Source organism: Ceratotherium simum, chromosome 14 (assembly GCF_057802395.1).
Source record: "Ceratotherium simum simum isolate JZ-2026a chromosome 14, ASM5780239v1, whole genome shotgun sequence".
Taxonomy (NCBI): domain Eukaryota; kingdom Metazoa; phylum Chordata; class Mammalia; order Perissodactyla; family Rhinocerotidae; genus Ceratotherium; species Ceratotherium simum.
Genome location: NC_141913.1, coordinates 15,205,920 through 15,221,310, shown reverse-complemented (window position 1 = coordinate 15,221,310; position 15,391 = coordinate 15,205,920). Strand labels below are relative to the sequence as shown.

The 15,391-nt window shown below is 39.9% G+C and overlaps 1 long non-coding RNA gene across 1 annotated transcript in view; it reads left to right on the top strand.

The window, feature by feature from the left end:
- Positions 1-15,391, top strand: part of LOC106800391 (uncharacterized) — a 91,262-nt gene that overhangs the window by 59,980 nt on the left and 15,891 nt on the right. The gene's annotated exons all lie outside the window — the stretch shown is intronic.

Below are 15,391 nucleotides of genomic sequence, written 5' to 3'. Positions count from 1 at the left end.
ACACACTTCCACTTTCCATTCTTGGAAGTAGCTGATGAAGGAGGTGGTGGGGCAGTCCACCAGGCTAGCCCCAGTGTCCAGCAGGGGCTTGGGAGATGCACAGCAACTGTACCCCACCTTCCTGTCTGCTGCCTGGAGATGCCTTCCCCCTCCTCGAGAAGACACAGGCTGGAGATCCTGTGGGGCTGGACCCCAGATGGGTGAGGTCATTAGGGGCAGCTGCATGTGGGGCAGTTAAGGTAGGTGTTGAGAGCTTGAGGTGGGCAGAGATGAATGAGGGCCAGCAGAGAGGATGGCATAGCAAGAAGTTCTTGAGTGGGACAGACTGTAGGCACAGTGAGGAGATGCAGACCCAGGGACACTGAGGGATCTGAGCTCTGCCCCAGTTGGCTTGAGCACAGCTAAGCAGTGGATGGGGAGACATCAGGGATTGGTAGGTGGTGTCTAGATGCTGCTAGTGTGGGTGGACCCTGGAGAGAGATGGGGGCTCGCTGGGCAGCACTAGAGGGGTTGAGGTGAGGATCCTGGGGTTCAGCTGGGACTGGCCAAAAGGCAGAAGAGGGGCTGCCGTGCCAGGGCATAGGCAGGGCTCTTTTTGGTATTACAGGCCTTTCTATGTCTGGCCTGTAAAAACTCCACTGATCTTTTAAGTCTCAGTGCAGATAGCCCTCCTCCCTGCTCACCAATCCTGTACATTTCAAGCGTGTCGCTACAATCCTATTTAGACTCCACTCAGGCCTTTGTGGGATCAAGTCACTACATTCTCTCCACTACTGCCCCTGGCTATGTGCAGAGAGGCGTGGTCATAATCTCCATTTTCCTTCAACCCCCCACACCCTCTCACCCAATCAAGGAGAAAGCATCATAATCTCCATTGCCCACCAAACCTCCATGGGTGGTGGTGTCAGAATCTACATTTTTCATCAACCGTTTCACCTTCCCAGCCCTTCACAGGGGAGAATTTGTCAGATTCTCCATTTTTTATCAACTCACTTTACCCTTCCAACCAACCATGAAGAAGGCCTGCCCTGTTGCTAAGGGATGTAAAACACACCCCCTCTATGCTACCGGGTGAGGTGAAAGAAGGAGGGTAACAGCAAACAATTCAGACTGTTGTAGGAATGAATGAGGTTGGGGCTGATAAAACAACCCACCCAATTATCTTTTTTTTTCCTTTTTTGTCTATTAATATTAAATTATCCCCCATCAACAACTTCATTTTGCATACAGTTAGATAAGTATATATTTATAATTTTGATTCCTTTTTACACAGAAAGTTTGCGTGCATTTTCAAACTATAGCCTAAATGTGAACTTAGGATGTGATTACATTTTAAAAAAGGATATATAATTTTGCATATGTAAGGTAGTCCAAATAATGGTGTAATTCCTTTTCCTATCACAGAGAAGAGAAAATACTAGTACTGGATTTTAGAGCCTCCTTAGGCATCTTCTGTCTAATCCAGGTTTAGCCCCCACAAATATCACATGCATTCTAAAGTTAAATTTGTATAACATTTCACTTTCCAGTATATTTGCAGCAATGTTCCAAGACATTGCTATGTTTGGGGGATCATTTTGCTATGTTTGGGGGATCATTTTGCTCTGCTTTCAACAGTTTTGTCAGGAGGCATGAACTTATTTTTGAGTGTGCTACTACCTAGTTTGATTTCAGAGGAGTTGTCCTCAAGTATTGAGCAGCCAAATGATACAGGGCATTTTTGGACCAGAAGGAAACTGAGCTAGCTTCCTCCTGACTAAATGTGAGGGTATTGCCTCACTTCCAACCCGAGTCTGGCCTTTCCTAAAGCTCAGACTTTCAGAGTGCCCCCTGATGACTTTAAAGTAAGTTTTTTTATTAGTCTCAGTTGTTGGGCTGAGTAGCTCTAGACTCTACTCAAGAGGAAGTATGGTTCAACTCTGATGACATCTTGAAGAGCACAAATGGAAAGAAGCTGTTCATCAGCAAATCTCAAGGTTCTAATGACCAGGGTTCAACTTCAGACTGTGGCTCTAGGTCTGAACTATGAGAAGTCACCATGGCTTCTCAGTTCTAGGGAAGCCTCAAATCCACGTCTTGGCAAGCTCACCCAAATGAAGGTGGCCAGGGTCCTGCTCACAATACCTCTCTTCAAAGTGAAGACTGAGCAAACTCCTTCCCATGACTCACCTCACTGCTCCACTTTCGCTAGCAGGGTCAGTCATGGTTCCCCATTAGCAATCTAAAATCCCACTAACCTGTCAGTTTTTGAGGGGACACAGACTACATTATGTTTTACATTTGTAGCAGCTAGCACAATGCCTGACGTACATACGTTATTAAACCATTGAAATGAGTGTTGAAGTTGGATGAGGTCTCATCCTGATTCCTGGACAGGAATCAAGACCCACCTGAGTGGAATCAAGGGCATCAGGGCATTGTGTAGAGAACTCAATTAGCCCTACACCTGGTGGGACCTATTGAGCCATCACCTTTCTCCCCGTTCTTTCAGTATGATCCAGCACCTGAATCTTGAGGTCCAATTTCAAGATCGTTGCATGCTCTATCCAGTCTAGATCAAGGTCTTGGTGGAATTGAGAGTCTTGACTTAGATTTCATATATGTCCTGAGACCACCCTAGATGTTCTAGAGTTACTGTCGGCCAGCTTTTAATCAGTCAGCTTGACCAAATGATGGCCCAGCTCCTCTACAGGGTGCCCAGCCTAGAGATCACCAGCTCCTGCTTTTTCCTAGAAACTCTTATAGTCTTTTGGAAGGGACATCACTTCTAGGTGTCCTCTAAAATACTAAAATCTGTTATCCTCTAATTACTGACAGTGCAGCGCTTGCAGACTCCCTGCATCCAGGGGTGATAACTCCAGGTCACACACACATGTTGGGAATTGCAGTATGTCTCAGTGCTGCTGAGATTTCAACTTCCCTTCTTTCCACCTCCTTTCTTTCACCATGACTGGAACAACTACTAATGTCCATGACATAGTCATGTACTCCACTTGAAATGGTCTCTTCTCCTTTTTTCAGTAACAAAATCCCAGAAACTTTGATAATCACAGCAGAATTTATATGAGTATCATCCTGTCCAAATAGAATCTTGTTGCACTTTTGTCAAAAAGAAAAGTAGCTTTGGCTTTCTGTGTACCTGGCCCTCCAACTTAAAACAGGCAGTGGTCAAGGCCTACGTGACAAGTTTAGAAGACAACCATCTCTATGAAGTTGATTTTTGTGTGGGAGGTGGTGCGTTATGGAATGGGGGCGGGGAGTGGATTTGGGGTTGAATCTGAAAGGGTGAGACCAATGAGTAGAAAATCATATTCTATGCAAATAGTGGCCACTATAAATAATGTTGGCATATCATTTGACCTTTGAAATGCTGTAGATGTGGTCTAATATTTTATGAACAGCATTTGCCACAATTTGCTCTACCCCCATAAAATAAAGTCCAAACTCTTCATATTGGCATTCAAGGCCTCTCACAGTCAGAACCTGCCCACTTTTTCAGCTTCAACACTAAATTCTTCCCAATTCAATCCATAGCCTAGAGTGTAGACAGATTGAGTCTCCATCTCTTAAGCCCATAATCACACTTTGGGAACATTTGTTGATGGTGAACCCTTTATATACTAGTGCTTCCCAAACTTGTTTACTTAATAGCATACATAGTATATCACAATTTTGCATGGCAACTGGGGTAAAATGGAAGGATTTGGGGCTGTCTGTGAGGCTTTGTGGAAAAAATATTACTTTTTATATAATTATGATAAAATATAAAGACTATTTGGGAAAATAATTCTAATTTTTAAATAATATTTTAAAATATTGTCAATGTTGATGATAAATTTTACATGGTTCTTTCTATGAATATATTTTTTAAATGTCTGTTTTTAATGCTTGAAATGTTATGTCCATGTTATTCCTGAACAAGACATTTTAATGATGATTTCTTCAAATTCTGATAGTCAATGATGAGAACCTTTATTTTAAACTAGGTAATAAAAATTTTTCTTTTTTTTTTTTGAGGAAGATTGGCCCTGAGCTAACATCTGTTGCCAATCTTACTCTTTTTTTCTTTTTCTCCCCAAAGCCCCAGTACATAGTTGTATATCCTAGTTGTAGGTTCTTCTAGTTCTATGTGGGACACCGCCTCAGCGTGGCTTGATGAGCGGTGAGTAGGTCTGTGCCCAGGATCTGAACCCTGGGCCGCTGAAGCAGAATGTGTGAACTTAACCACTATGCCACTGGGCCAGCCCCTAAAAATTTATAAACCATTGATTTTACAATCATTCAAAATTTATAAGACAGCTGATATATTTAAATACCACAACAGCTCTCATATTGACAAATGTGTTTTTTAAATTATTGTGCTAGTGTTAATGGACTTTTAAGTCCAAGTGATTGAACTTTTCATATCAGTTATGTCAAAATTTGTTTACTTATTCATTCATACAAAAATATTATTGATCTTTTATTCTTTAAGTTCTATGCTCAGTATTAGTGATTCTACAGTGAACAACAACAATGAAAAATCCCTGCCCTCGTGGAGTTTACGTCCTACTCAGGGGAGACAAACAATAAACATGATAAATATTTAGTACATTTATATGGTGATAAGTGATATGGAGAAAAATGAAGTAAAAATGGGGGATATTTAGCAATGGCAGTGCTGGCCAATTTTGAATAGCGTGGTCAGGGAAGACACTACCAAGAAAGTGATACTTGAACAAAGACCTGGAAAAGATGAAGGAATGAGCCAGGGGGCTATGTGGGAGAAAGGTGTTCCAAGCAGAGGTAAGAAGCATGTGCAAAGCCCGAGATAAGGGTGTGTCCAGCTTGTTCAAGAAACACCATGGTGGCCATTGTAGATTGAGCAGAATAACCATGGCATGCAATAGTATGATATGAAACCAGAGAAATAACGGAGGGCAGATGATGGAGAGCTCTGTAGGCCACTGTGAGGACTTTTCTCTAAGTGAGATGGGAAGCCGATACAGGGTTGATAGCAGAGGAGGACATTTTTTAAAGGATGTCTTTTTCTGCTGCCTTGAGGACAGACTATGTATTGGGGTTCTCTGGAGAAACAGAACGAATAGGATATATGGAGATATATGTAAGAGGAACTTTATTATAGGAATTGGCTCACACAGTTATGGAGGCCAAAAAGGTCCCACAATCTGCCGTCTGCAAGCTAGAAAACAAGGAAAGCTGGTGGTATAATTCTCCAAGTCCCAAGGCTTGAGAACCAGAGGAGCTAATGGTGTAACTTCCAGTCTGAGGTCAAAGGCCTGAGAACCAGGAGCTCCAATGTCCCAGGGTAGGAGAAGGTGGATGTTCCAGCTCAAGAAGAGAGAATTTGCCTTTCACCTTTTTGTTCCATTCGGGCCCCCATGGACTGGGTGATGCCCACCACATCCGTGAGGGAAGATCTCTTTTCTCAGTTTACTGAATCAAATGCTAATCTCTTCCAGAAACTCCTCACAGACACACCCAGAAATATTGTTTTACCAGCTAACTGGACATCCCTTAGACCAGTCAAGTTGACACATAAAATTAACTGTCACAGACTACGAAGAGGCAAAGATTGCAGCAGAGAGACCGGTTAGAAGGCCTTTGCACTAATTCAAGGCAGAGACAATAGAATAGACTAGGAGAATAACATTTCACAACACACCTTTTGGGCCATTTGTAGCTCACCAGTGCTACAGCACACCAGTTGGGAAGTTATGCAGCATCCACAGACAGCCAAAAGTCAGTATGTAGGGACCTTAAGTGTTCCAGTTCCAGATTTTAATTTACATGTGTCCCAGGGACCTTGAATTAAAGCACTGAGCTTGGAACACTCAAACCAGAATTCTTGAGCCTCAACATTATTGAAATTAGATTATTTTCTTGTCATAGCCTTTGCTCAATTTTGCTCATTCTCAAGTACAAGTGACAGCATTAGATTCTGACATCTGCTTGGCTGTGTCCTCATCCCTGGGGAAGCATAGACTCAGGCACTTCTCTCTGCACTCTCTGGATTCACATTTATCCCACCTGGAGAAATTGCTCCTGAGTCCTCTGTATGGTCTTCTCTGTTCATACCAGCAAGACCTTTACTCTAGGTTTTTCTCAACCCAGAGCCTGAGATAAATAGAATATTATATAGATATGAGTGCAGTATGTGACTGGGTCAAGGAGAGGTTAGGATACCAAAAGTCCCCTATCATCCTCCAAAGACTTGGTCCCATAGCCCTGACCCAGATTCAGATCTAGCTTGATCCCTGTTCCTCATTGACCCATTGCCCATAACCATCTATCTGCACAGTAAGATTTAGACCTGCCCCTACCCTTTGCCTGCATTTATTCCATAGTAAATAATGTATTCGTCTTTACATACTGATTGCTATTTCATACCTCTCTGACTATATTCGTGCTGCCCCCTCTGCCTGGAGCCTCTGTCCCATTTTCTTTAACGAGTTAACTTTTACTCATTCTTCAGGGCTCAACCCAAGCGTCATGGCCAACTGTCCATGGCAAACCTTCAAGCAAAGTGCCCCTTTGCATTCCTGTACTGTTAGACATACAACATTATATGGAAGGCATTGCTTTGTGTCTTTCTTTCCTACCGGACTCTTAAGTTTTTAGTGGTCAGAGATGATATCCTGTCTACCTCTAATTCTCATGTCCTGCCGCACTTAATAAATGTTTGCAGAACTCTGGCTCCCCCATCTGTAAAGCTTATTCAACAATTTCAGATAGTCCAAATTGATTTCGTCCTTGTGTGAATTCTAACCAAGACCAAATGCCTTAGAATGTAAGTTGTCTCTATTCTTTAATTCTGTTTTTCATCTGCTCAACTAGACCTGTTTCATGCAGATTGGGATCACGTATTCAATATATACTCTAATACCCAGCACACCAATAAGCACATACCATAAATGCAAAATACTTACAGATTGTTTTATGAACTCTAGTTTTCACTCTACTAAATGAGAATTGACTAGCTTTTCTGCTTTAGGGAGTGATTATGAACATTGTTTAGTAAACATTCAAGATTAGTTTTGATTCTTTGGATGAAATCTGGTTAAATAAATATAAAATCTCCTTGTGAAAACCTTTATTCCATGTTATATTTATGTTCTTTCCAATGACTAAAGAGAAACCCACAAAGATAGTACAGAGTAAATCCAAGAGGAAATGACATCAGTATATTTGGTTATTTTCAAAGGCTGTGTATCTTTGAAGCTTCATTATTAGAATTGTCATAAAAGCCAATACTTAGATATTTACATGTTCCATATCAACATCATTCTATTTGCTCACTTGTAAATATAATTTGATGGCTATTACAATCCTCAAAAGGTAAAAGTCTCAACGTGAAAACATCATAAATAATAACATTGCTTAATATCCATTTTTCATTTTTTATTTTACTTGTTTGAGACACAAAAGATAAGCTTAATTAGTAATTCAAAGAGAAATAGATGCAATTTTTTGGATGCAGTTGTATAACAACATTTGGAAATTTGCCATATACATCTTACTTAATCGTATGGGGAAAATACTTAAAATATTGTATAGTTAAGTTTATTGAAATGGAATATTACTGCCTTTTTCAAGAAACAGAATGATCACAAGCTGTTGTTTAATCTAGAGGTAACTGCAAACTCGTAGCAGCCTGAAGAGTTTGGAACAAAGCTCACTTGTGTAGTTATTTTTAGATGCTTTTATTATTGTGCCTGACTATATTTAACAACTGTCCTGTCAAATCACTGTATATTGTTTCATTTCACATACTTACAAAGTGATAGAGACTTTAAATTTTTAAAAAGAAGCACCTACTACAAGTAGTAGAATAGATGAGTTTATATAACAAGAAAACTTCCCTGGAAACACTTTTATAGCAGCTAAAGAGGAATTAATGCATCTATTCATATCATTCTAGTACCTTTTTCTATAAAACTGTTTTTCAAATGACTATGCCTTTTTAACAAGATGTTCTTATGTTTTGTTCATATTTATGAACAGTATAGCATGCTATCACATAATATGTGTCATTCTGGCAGTTTATTTTAGAACATTTTACTGAGGTATTTTAAATAACAATTTTTAAATGCACTCTAAAGGAACAAATTAATAGCAATAAATATTCTCTAAGATCAGTTCTGAAATATTTTTCTAAAACTCTCTGAAATAATTTTTTCATGGCCTGCAATAATTTGAGATCTGTAGAGCGAATGCATAGAATTCTATAATTCTGTATTCTGTACTAGATCTTAGGTATTTCTAGAGCTGTTGGAGCTGTCCATGGTGTTCTGTTTTATAAGGTTCCGAGTTAGTCCTAAGCCAGTGGTTCACAAATTTTTTGGTTTCAGGACCTTTTCACACTCTAAAAAATAGTTGAGGACCCAAAGGGAGGTTTTATGTCAGTTATATGTACCAATATTTATGTTATTAGAAATTTAAATGAAAAAATGTTAAAATATTTATTTAAAAATAACAAATCCAGTATATGTTAGCATAAGTAGTGTATTTTTATTAAAAATAGCTATATTTTCAAAAATCAAAAGGTTTAGTGAGACCAGTGGCATTGTTTTTAAAAATCTGTTTAATGTCTGAATTAATGAAAAATAGCTGAATTTTCATATCTGCTTTTGCATTCAATCTGTGGCAGTGTGTTATTTTGATTGAAGTATATCAAGAAAATCAAATCTGACACAGATATGTAGTTGGAAAAGGGAGGTGTATTTTAAAAGCCTTTTCACAAAATTTTGGATGTTATTCTTTGATACAACACCAAAACTCCACAAATGATGTATGTGTGTTATGAGAGGTTTGGGGATTCGATCGGAGACGTGAAAGAAACTTTCCACTCCAAACAAATGGACTGAAGGTATATTTTATTATATAGAGCATAGTAAAGGCGATAGTCCGCAAACAGATCCGAATAGGTCAAATAATAAGAGGGAAAAAACACCAGCTCGACTGGAAAGGGAGAACATCCACATCGGCTGAGATAGCAGCAGATTCGAATAGGTCATATAATAAGAGGGAAAAACATCAGATCGATCAGAAAGGGAAACACCAGATTGACTGAAGGGAAATGACACCAATCAACCGGAAAAAGAAATATCAGGTTGACCGAAAAGAACACATCAGATCAATTACTTACCAATAAATCAATTACAACATCCACGCCCCACTGCCGGGAGAGTCCTGTCAATCCCACGGCTGGGCAAGGATCACACGTCCTAGGCAAGGCGTCCCTTCCATAGGTGAAACTCTCGCCAGGCCTCGGTTTTCAGCAGTTTATATAAGCTGTTACAGAGTTTACAGAGCAAGCATTTTGTGTTCCCACGCACAAATGGTTATCAGTGGCATACGTGCACTGAGCCCCCTGGCTATCGTCCCAGCCCAGTAGTTGTGTACATGCATTGTTTACCCTGCTTATCTTCCCAGCCCGGCACAGATGGCCAGTCTGTCCCAGAAGGGCCTTGAAATTTTTACACATTGCAACTATCTCCATGGGAGAAGGGCCGGTTCCCACCACGCAGAAAGCAGCTTTTATATTTCTTTTTGTGCTGGTGGCTGTAGGTCAGTGGAGCAGCCAAACATGGCTATACTCATGTCAAGACAATGTCGAATCTGAAACCATGTCAACATACTTCTCATACTCTGTTATGTTATAGTACGTTGGCTTGTATCGTGCACTTAATGATTTTGTAACATTATGCACTCGTCATTTGGAAAATATTGGTTCACAGGTCTTTTAAGCATTGACATATTTCATTATACAATACAAAAAAAAATCTCATTAGTGTGACCACTAATATCACGATACTTAATCTTTAAGGATTAGGAAGCTGAAAAGTTTACAGTGGGAAAGACAAGTTTTCCATTCAAATTTTCACTTGAAAGTTTGAATTTCATCATTGGCAAAAGTAATCTTAATGCTAAGCAAAATAAGTTAGACGGAGGAAAACAATTACCTTATGACTTCACTCATATGAAGATAAACACACATAGATACGGAGAACAGATTGGTGGTTACCAGAGGGGAAGTGGGTGGGGACAGGGCAAAAGGAGTAAAGGGGCGTAGGTGTACGGTGATGGATGGAAACTAGACTTTTGGTGGTGAACACGATGCAGTCTATACAGAAGTCAAAATACAATGATGTATGCCTGAAATTTATATAATGTTATAAACTAATGTGACCTCAATAAAAAAAAATTTAGTTTAAGTATTTTCCTTGAAGTGGCAAGCTCTTTTTATTTTTGAGAAAATGTCTGCCAAATACCTAAGTCTGAATAACTATGGTTTGTCTCTCAGTCAATCATATCACATAAAATAAACCAGCTAGTTCCATTTGCAGCTCAGAATGGCCACACAGGTGCTTTTACTCAAGGCAATCATCATGCACTAGCATGCAGCGCAAGTATTTTTTACATCAAGTTTCACCATCAAAATATTAAAAGACATGTCAAGGGGGGCCGGCCCCATGGCTTAGCGGTTAAGTGCGCGTGCCCCGCTACTGGTGGCCCGGGTTCGGATCCCGGGCGCGCACTGACGCACCGCTTCTCCGGCCATGCTGAGGCCACGTCCCACATACAGCAACTAGAAGGATGTGCAACTATGACGTACAACTATCTACTGGGGCTTTGGGGAAAAAAAAGGAGGAGGATTGGCAATAGATGTTAGCTCAGAGCCGGTCTTCCTCAGCAAAAAGAGGAGGATTAGCATGGATGTTAGCTCAGGGCTGATCTTCCTCACAAAAAAGAAAAAAGAAAGAAATGTCAAGGATTGAGATCAAATAGTAATTTTTACTGCTTCATCAAGGGCATTCTTGGTGAAACTGACTTTTTTTCCTTCTGCAAATGCATTGTGTTGAAGAAGACGACGACTGATAGAACAGTTTTGTCCTACCACCTGGATTTCCTCTAAAGGGCCAGCAGTTTTGCCTGCTTTGCTTTTGCACTTTCAGTGCAAAGGTCAACACTATGAGAAGGGTAAATAACATCTCAGAATTATTAGGGAAATAGTTGGACCTGAAAGTTCTTGGGGACCTCCTGGAGTCTATGAGCCACACTTTGAGAATCACTATCTTAAGCAATGACAGAATCATAGGTCAGTGGATATGCAAGGAACCGCCAAATAGAGTCACAACTTTAGAAAAGGCATTGAGAGATCATTCAGTAAGACTTTATACCACATTGTCCCACATTTTCAAATAGTACGGTATTCTCCATCCTATGAAAATGTAATACGGCTTCTGTTTTACAATACTATAGATGAGTATTTGCAGTTCACTATTTTTCATTCTTAATCATCCTGTGCGATACAGAAATGAAATTCCTCATCCACAAATTTAGTCCCATCACTTTTTATTCTGTTTTCAGTAGAAATAGAGGTTAGTCAGTCCACTTACTCTACATAAGATCACTATTTTGTAATGGCATGTAAGATCAGTCCTCCCTGCCTTCTCAACTTATTTGATCATAATATAATCCTCACAGGTTTGCTTTTACAACCATTTTTGTTCCCTTTTTGACTCACAAGTCTTCCACATGACCCTTTTTAATGTATATCTATTCTAGTCTATCCCTTTATCATTAGCTTTGCTAACCTGAAATGTATCATACACCTTCCTCTAGCCCCATACCCACATTCTCTGCCTTATGAATATCTAGTTTGCAAATGCTCTTCCTTGTGGAAGGCTGAGCAATTGCCAGCACCATTGTCAGAGTGTTTCTATTAACACAGATGCTGTTTATGTGGGTATAACACTAGAATTATGGCACACAAGGGAAAGGAGGCCAGACTTGTCCGGTAGAACTTTCTGCTGTAATGGAAATCTTCACATCTGAGCTGTCCATAGGGTAGTCACAAGCCACATATGGCTATTGTGTACTTGAAATGTGACTACTGTGATTGAGGAACTGTGTTTAAAATTTTATTTAGTTTTAATTAATTTAAATTTAAATAGCCATCCTATGTGTAGTGGTTACCATATTGGACAGCAAAGCAATAGACCTTGTAATATCTCATTTAATTAGAAAATTAAGTGATCTCATTCTTAACAATGTCCATGTGTCAACATTACTACTGCTCACCACTACAGAGTTCTTCTCTACTTCCTGTGCACGCAGAGCAGTGCATTTCCCAGCTCTCTTGCACGGAGGTGGGGTCATGTGACTAGTTTTGGCCAAAGGGCTATGAGCAGGTGATGCAGGTCACTTCCAGAACAAACATTTAATTGCTTGTGCATGACACTCCTCTTTTGTCCTGCTGTGGTGATGGGAATGTTCCAGACAGTGGAGCCTCTGTGAATCTGAGCTCTAAGATGACTGTGGAGCAGAGCCCTCCCTCTCCATTACAACCCACAGTGGACATGTAACATGAGTAAGAAATAAATTTTTATGTGTTAAGCCACAGGAAATTCAAGATTCCCTTATTACTGCAGCATAACCTAGACTGTCCTGACTGAGTCCACATCAGAGTCACCTGAACAGATTTTTAAATCCATGTACTTGGGCTCCTTCCCAGCTTGGGACCTGGGCACCTGTACTTTTGGTTAGAAACAGAACAGAAGACCTCTCCAGGTACTGTGGATGCGTGCTCACCTGGTGAAGAATGAGTGCTGAAAGACAACACCGTTGTTACTACAGATACTACGGAAATGAGACTTAGAAATATAAGGCGAATTTCACAAGGTCATTTGGCCACTAAATGAGGGAGACATAATTTGAACTTGCTCTTTCCCTATGTTCTGCCTCCCTTCCTCTTGTGAGTTGTGGGGAAGGTGGGAGAGAGCAGAGTGATCGTCTGACTTCCAAGTTAAATTTTTTAATGCTTTTATCATTATTATTATTATACTTTTACAAATAGCAATTACTTCCACAGAAACCTGTTTAATCCAAAATATAGTTTTAAGAGTTGCATACACTGTGGAATAGGCTACAAACCTAACTTCTACTTATAAATATTGTTTCAATAAGAAAATGTATTCCAAGTTCAAATAATATGCCTAGAATTAACTTTTTTTTTAATTAAAAAAATCCATTTGTATGGGATAACTTGTTATGGAAAATAGACCCAGCATTGTATATAGCTCAATTACCAAAGACTGTTATTAATAAAACTACTCACCATTTAATGTCTGCCCTAAAATGTCTTTATTCATTTATCAAAGTGATAAGCCTTGGTTGTTGGTTATTTCATTTATTCAGCAAATATCTGTAATGTGTCCTGTTATGTACAGGAGCTGTGATATGCATTGGGTACAGAGTGGTGAACAGAATATACAAAATACCTGTCCTCATGGAGCTTATAGTTTAATGGGAGATGTAAACATTAAGCAAACACACAGATATATAACTACAAATTGCGTCAGTTTCCCCAAATCAGTACGTGAGTTTAATACAATTCAGTTTATAATCCCAACTTTTTTGTTGGTGAAGGACAAAATTCTGTAATATACTGATAATGTTTATATGGAAGAAGGAAAGACCAAGGCTAGCCAAGAGAAGAAGGAGATAAATGGGTGAGACTGGGGGTAGGGGGAATTTACCTCTGATGTCAGTGTGAGTCCTTGGAAAGCAGACACTAAGATAGGCTTAGGAGTGCAAGAGGTTAATTTGGGGAGGTGGGAGGGAGGAATGCTTGTAAAGGGGAGGAAGCAGGGTTGGGCTGGGAAGTCTTCAGCCCCTGATCAGATCTGACAACTGTGAAAGGAGAGAGGCAGAAAGAGCCTCTGACTGCCATGCAGATGTGACAAAATCTCAGCTAACCCGTGGAGAGCTCTTGAGCAAAAGTTTTGCCATTGGGGGAGTTCCACACTGGGCAGAAATGGCCAGGCCCTAGTAATTCTGCAACATCAGTCATTAGCTGGGGGATGCCCTGCTCCAACATTGTTTAGCTGTCAGCTCGCTGCGCTCCTCACACTGAAGGTCACGTTCTTCCAGGGGGAGATCTGAGAATGCACCTCGTGGCTCCACCAGACAGTGTACTAGCACATACAGTAAAGCCGCTGCCATCAGGACAAGATGGTGTTGGCATAAGAATGAAAAAGAGACCAGTGGGATAGAATGAAGAGCAAAAAATAACATCAGTAAGTGAGAATTTCTATATGAAAAAAGTGTAATTCAGTGGGAGAAATGGTTTATTTAATAAATGGTGCTGGCATAAACAGCTTTTTTTTTTTTGCTGAGGAAGATTCGCCCTAACATCTGTTGCCAGTCTTTCTCTATTTTGTATGTGCCACAGCATGGCCATGAGTGGTGTAGGTCTGTGCCCAAGAACTGAACCTGGGCTGCCGAAGTGGAGCACACCGAGCTTCACTACTGTTCCACCAGGGCTGACCCCTAAACAGCTATCTTTCTGGAAGAAAATAAAAGTTAGCTTCCAACTTAGCCATAGGCAAAAATTAATGCCAGATAAAAATTTCATGCCAAAAGACTTAACTGTAATTAATAATAAAAATAGTACAAGAAATTCTGTGAAACTCTAAACAATTCAGCAGCGAGGGAGACCTTATTATTCAAGGCTCGGAACTCAAAAGCTATTAAAGAAAAAGACTGTAGAATATTTAAAACCTTTGTTGAGAAAACATAACTATAAATAAAGTCACTAGACCAATAATAGATCAGGAAAATCATTTTAACACAGGTAGAGAACTGGCTTTATGGTGCAACCATAAAGTAAAGAGGTTGATTTCTATAAACCAGGAATGAAAGTTATGTTTTTGTTTTGTAGCCAAATAATATACCCACTATTTACATTTTCCATGAGAGTTCAGTGAAGAAATACATTTGTAGGGACAACTTCTGTGACCTGAAACTCTTAAATGATGCATAAGGAGAGCCATATTGACTTTCTCCAGTTTTCGATTCTGTTGAACAAATAAAAGTTGTGAGAAAATCTGACTCTCCTTGTAGGGAAAGGCACTCCCCCACCACAGGAACACCTGGCTGTGTGACTCTTTCATGTAGATGTGGGATTTTCGCACTGTGTCCCTGTAGAATATAATGAATGGCTGTGGATGCTTCCTAGGAAAATCCCATTGCCCTGTAGGGAAGTCTTTATTCATCCTGGAAGGAGTGGTCATTTCCTAGATCAGGGACACACGAAAGAAGTTAGTCTTCAGCAAATGAAGTCTAGAAAGGTAGGCCTCAAGGAGAGTCAGGAAAGGAACTTTTTATTTCTTTGAGGTTTAGCTATAGGCTTGGCTATAGCTTCCGATAATGTAGATGTCTTTGAAGTGACCAAACATGGCCTCAGTTAATAGACCTAAGTGTCTCAAGTGCTAAGCCACCAACTGAAGATGCACAAGGTAGATTTACTAAGACATATTTAAATGTCAACATTCTCTATAGTTCCTTCCCATTTGTTTTCCCAAAACTTTGGTAAACATAGCCT